The sequence below is a fragment of the Capsicum annuum genome, chromosome 7 (assembly GCF_002878395.1).
Source record: "Capsicum annuum cultivar UCD-10X-F1 chromosome 7, UCD10Xv1.1, whole genome shotgun sequence".
Lineage (NCBI taxonomy): Eukaryota > Viridiplantae > Streptophyta > Magnoliopsida > Solanales > Solanaceae > Capsicum > Capsicum annuum.
In genome coordinates, this window is record NC_061117.1 from 9213760 (window position 1) to 9219517 (window position 5758).

The following is a 5758-nucleotide window of genomic DNA, read 5'->3' on the forward strand; positions in this document are numbered from 1 at the left end:
GACTTATCACAAATATTGTCAGCCACACTTTGCCACTATTTACTTCAAATTTAAACTCATTTACTTCTATTCTTGTTGGTTCTCTAACAAATTAGCTTCTTCTGCAAAATCAAACATAAAACAACCAAAAACGACAAAAGTTGTTTAAGACTTTGCAATTATTCTTAGTTAAAAGCCTCAAATGTGTTAGCATTAGCTCACATATCAATACCCTCAACTTAAATAATTGCTTGTCCTCAAGCAACTCATCATAACTAAGAGAATACAAAGCACATTTGGCAGTCAATCATCGATATCATCTCAAAACACTTTAACCATCTCCAAGTTCAGTCAATTCAAGAACAACTATGTATCTCATTGAAGAACACCAATGCAAAAAAGAGAAATCAAGATACGACATTAATTCAGCTATAACAACCATGCATACACTAGTATTACACTCTCCAAATAAGTTAGCAACTAGCCACATATCTGGTGTTCCCTCACAGCAAAGAAATCCCCCTCATCTCATACCGGTAATCATATATATAGCCATGGGGACAATCAAAACGCTCACTCTCAGAACAAAGTTCCAACCAATGTATGTTAAGTACAATAGGCTTGCCCTTATTTTTATTACCCATATCTTTAGATGGGTCAGCTAGGATCACAATAGATCTTCTTTTAGGATTGTATGTAGGTTAGGAGCTGGTATGATACTCAATGGTATTTAAAGTGACTAAGCCTCCTTGACACTAAACTAGCTTTTTGGGGTTTCACTCCTTAGCTTTTTCTACACTTCTCTTTTCTTGATCACACTTATTTATGATGGGTGCAGTCTATTCCACAATCATTTATTCTTTTTCACAATTTTTTGTTTTTTCTTGCACTCATTCTCTGCACCCAGATTTTTATTTTTTTCTTTTATGGTACCTTTCTTCATACTTATTTGTATCACGCACCCCTATGATAGACACCCTCAACTTAGGCCATTTGCCTAAGTCAAGGTGCACAGTGTCCAAGAAGGACCAGGGCCAAAATAGGTTCATTGCGATCTAAATGGGAAGGTGACAGGTGTCATAAAAAAAATAGACTAATCAGGCTCAAAATAAGGATTAAGGGATATTATACACATAGGGAAGGTCATTTAGGCTAAAGTGAGCTAATATCAAAACAGTCTACGATCCTTTCCTAACCCCTATCTTTCAACCTAGGTAAGACTAACTGGGCAAGTTCTGGCTTCAGCATACAAAGGAAACTAAGTAACATCTCACACACACTTTGTACACTGGTATATAGCTCTCTACTACTCTTTAAGTTCATGTAGTTATTTAGAAATGATCATTACATTACTATAACTAATACCATACAAAGATATACAGTGGTCACACTTAAATGCAAATCACACAGTTAAAGAAGTAAACCACTTGAAGAGGTGTACAAAAATCACAAAAATAATTCAGCTACCTCAAGTACTAGTACTTCTCTTAGTTCACTAAAAAATTTTACAACAACAATTTACCCTACACACTCAACTTAAAATCAAAAAAAATCTAAACTTTGGGTTAGAGTATACCTGGAATAGATCAATCCCAAGGTCATGGGTTCCTGACCCTGCTGCCACATCCTTAGCTGCCCTATCTCCTTTAAGAGCTTTGCTCTATTTTGGTGTAGCTGGTCTATCAGTCTCCAAAGGCCTACTAGTAGAGACCCATGCAGCTCTTGCTCGGACGGCTGCCTCCCATCTCTCATTGTCCACTAAGGACATAATAATCCACGTCTTCTTTATCTCCTCCTTTTCAGACATCTTTCTTGCCTTCTTCTCTATTTTTCTTTCTTCATCACTGTTGTGCATCTCTCTCTTTCCTTTGATTTTCTTCTCACCTTTCTTCTTCTTTTTCTTTACTGGTTCCTCTGTGAGATCAAGCATTGGGATTTCTCCCTCAGACTCCTCAACTGCGTGATATACTGACACCATAAACTGGTGTTGCTGTAGATTCCCAACCTCCACCTTTACTTTATATAGGTCTAATCTGAATAACACCATCTATTGAGTTTACCTCTCTTTCAAAATTGCGTTGAAGAGGTTCTCAAATTCATTAATTCGACCCGGTAAAACCTTGTAGGGCTCGAGTGCAGCCTTAACCCTCGTATCCACTACAGTCGCAACTTGCTTGGCAAAGAGTTCAAGCTGAGCGTCGCACCACTTGGACTACTTTGATACTCTTCTGAAATTCATAGGGTTGAAGGCAAATTCTATTGTAGGCACCACAATTAAAGGGTGTGTCTCAGTTCCAAACACTAGACCTGCTCGTGCTAAAGATGTTGGTCTGCAGCCTTGGAATCCTATACTTCTACATTAGGTACTGAGATGGTACCTGTAACTGGTGGATCAGCTGGAATTTCTGCACCCTTGTCAAGCATTAGCCTTGGCTGATTTTCCTCATTTTGGATAGGATTATGGGTCTTCTTGGTAAGGAGTTCTTCTTCTAACCCTACAATCTTGGACACATTAGCTGCCCTACAAAACCTTGTAATCAAACAAGGGAAGGGATATGCTGTACCGGACCTTAAGACCCGAATTTTTCTCTCTTAAATGATGATTTCTCCAAAGTTCAATTTATGGTTAGCCACAAAACTTGCGACTAGTATTGCTCTATCATCCTCGAGGATATTATCTCCATCTGTGGGCATCAACCAGGTACGTACAATAACCCACCAAAATCTTGCCTCTAAATTTAGGGAGGCCTTGAAGATTGTTTTTCTTGGGTTGGTCAGCCATTCCAGTTCTCCATCAGCTATGAGCATGGCTAACCAAGACCTTTGATTATTTTAATGCTTCAGCCGGGTATAGAAAGTAGGTGAAGTGGACTCAGGAGTGAAGTTTGGGCCATGAAGGAACCTGTTGAGTTTTGCTTCAGAAACATCCACCATTTCACCCTATACCGGGACTCTATCCAACAAAGGTTTGTTAGCTGCTTTCTCCCCTTCTCTACACATTTTTTCCATGCAAACTTGGTAGTTTGCATAGAACTCCCTAACTAGTGTAGGGTAAAATGAATTTCCTCTTCTTGTCGTCCATCCTAAATTGGAATCACAAAATTTTTGCTCCATCTCGGGGTACCTGCTCAACCCTTTAATGATGATTTTCGTTTCAAAGATTGGCCTCTTAACATCCCTTCTGTTAGTACTACGAAGCCCATCAAAGAAAATTTTCTGAGCTTTTGGAATCTGCCACCTAGTGCCATCTTGGACTTCAGGATTCTTGCATTTAACCATAGTTCCCCTAATCAAAGATTCTTCATCATTTTGTGGCTTGGCAGAAGGGGACTCGTTTGATGGTCTCTCAGATTCAGGTTGCCCAGACTCATGTACCACAGACTGAGGATGATCTGAATCATGCTCTTTAGATTCAGCATATTCAGAAGCTTGTTGCTCAGTGGCCATCTGCTCAGAAAATATAGGCTCAGATGTTGTTAGCTTAGTGTCACTCTATTCACTCTCCTCCACTTCAACTAGAGGAGGAGGTGAAGGCCTTTTAGGGTTTTGCTTTTTTTTTTGCTTCTTGAGCAGAGGCTCTTCCTCTTCATAATCAGACTCTTTGTTGAAGAGTCTCCGAGGTACACTTCCTTTGGTCACTTTCTTTGTGGATTTTGAGTTCTTTCCTTTGGGTGACATTTCATAACCTGTAACAAGAGAAAAACCATTAGTCGACCCTCAAGAGTACAAATACACACATCAATTATTTAAGTTTCACACCCCTAGAAAAGGCCTTATTCATGCTCCGGATCCCAAGTGAGATGACATTTCTTGATAAGTCATCATAGCTTTGATAGCTTATTATGAATGTCCTTAGCTCTAAATTGAACCCACAAAATTTTATCAACCTTTAACGACATTTCTGATAAGCCATCACAGTTGTGATAGCTTATCATGAATGTCGTCAGCTTTTAACAGAACCCCAACTGAATTTTAGCTCAATTTTTGGTCCTATTTTTTTCTTAAAATCCACTCGATTTTTATTTTTGAACTAAACTTGTAAACCTTAAGCTTGCACAGCAAACCCTAGTTCCAATTTTTAGCCAGTTTTTTGCAAACTGAACTTTGTTCAAGATTCTTAGGAACTTGGGTTTTCATCAGTTTATCACTTACCAATTTAAAAGAAGGCTAGGTATCGTGCAAACCTAATGATTACTTTCACTTTGATTACCAAAGCAACAGAGAGTAGAGGGAAAAAGAATTCTTAATTTTGATTTCAAATCCCCCCACACAAGGAAGTTTTTGTCTTGTTTTACTTGGAAAGAGTTTAAAGAAGGGAAAAAAATATTCTAAGTATAGAAGATATTAACAGTTAAGGGACATAACAAAACACGCGGGAAGGTGGAAAGTCAGCGTTTGGGCCGAGTCGGATATTTTTAACTGCGCCCAAAATTTTAGGTAAATTTTGGGGTTTTGGTGATGACATTTCTGATAAGACATCACAAGTGTGATAGTTTATAACAAATATCATCAGCCTTGGCAGACCCTTCTTCAAAGCTGATGTCTTTGACGACAAATCTAACAGCTTATCACAATCATGACAGCCCGTCAAAAAAAAATATCGTCAAGGTCATTTGGTTGAATACATCGATTCCACCTTCTTTGAACTGTAACCTAACTACAAAAGTAAACAATTTACTGGAACATAAAAATTTTGAGTTGCCTCACAGTAGCGCCTGATTTAATGTCGCGGCACGACTTGGTTATATTGACTACTCAGACTTCGTCAAGACAAACCGTTGATACCTCTTTACCATCCTTATAGAATACTTCCACGATTGAGAAAACACTCATCTCTTTTGTTGGTGCCATCGAGTGAATTTTGAATCGTTCATCTTTGTCATTGAGCCTGAACTTCAGCTCATTCAGCTCTATGTCAACAATCACTCTCCCTGTTTCAAGTAATTTTCTACCTAAGATGATGGGCACTTCAAAGTCCACCTTGCAATACAGGACTACAAAATCAGCAGGCCAAATGAAATCAGCCACCTTAACCAAGACATCATGTATTATGCCTACAGGCCACTTCACAGACCTATCTGCCATCAGTAACCGCATGTTTGTCGGGGTAGGATTCCCCTAACCCAATTTTTTGTACAAAGCAAGTGGAATTAGGTTTATAATGGCTCCCAAATCGTATAGTGCTTTTGTGAAATTCAGGGAACCAATAGTTCACGGGATTGTAAATGCTCCCAGATCTCCCTTTTTCTGCACTAAAGACATTGTAGAGATAGTGCCACAATGAAGGAGATTGTCCTCTGGCTCATTTTTTAACGTTCTATTTCTTAGTCATAATATCTTTCATGAACTTCGTGTATCTTGACATTTCCTTAAGTGCCTCAGCCAAAGGCACATTTATTGTCAATTGCTTGAGCATTGCCATAAATATACTGAATTTTTCATCATCGACCTTTTTATTTAACTGCTAAGGAAATGGAGGTGGTGGTTTTGGGATAGTTTTCAGAACTACCTCCTTCTCCTTCTCTTTACCTTTAGCCAGATCATCGTCAGAATTATCTAGCTCTTAGACTCCACTGGACCTCTTTCTTCTTGTCCATCATCAACTACCTCATCAAGTATAGGTTTTCCCACAGAAGGTCCAGTAATATCTTACCACTTCTAGTGGTAATCTCTATGCATGAGCCATCATTCCATAGATTCTAGACCATATCACTTGGTAACGCTCTGCCTTTTCTCTGGTTCAGTGTTGCATAGAGTTGGTTCATCTACTACTCTAACT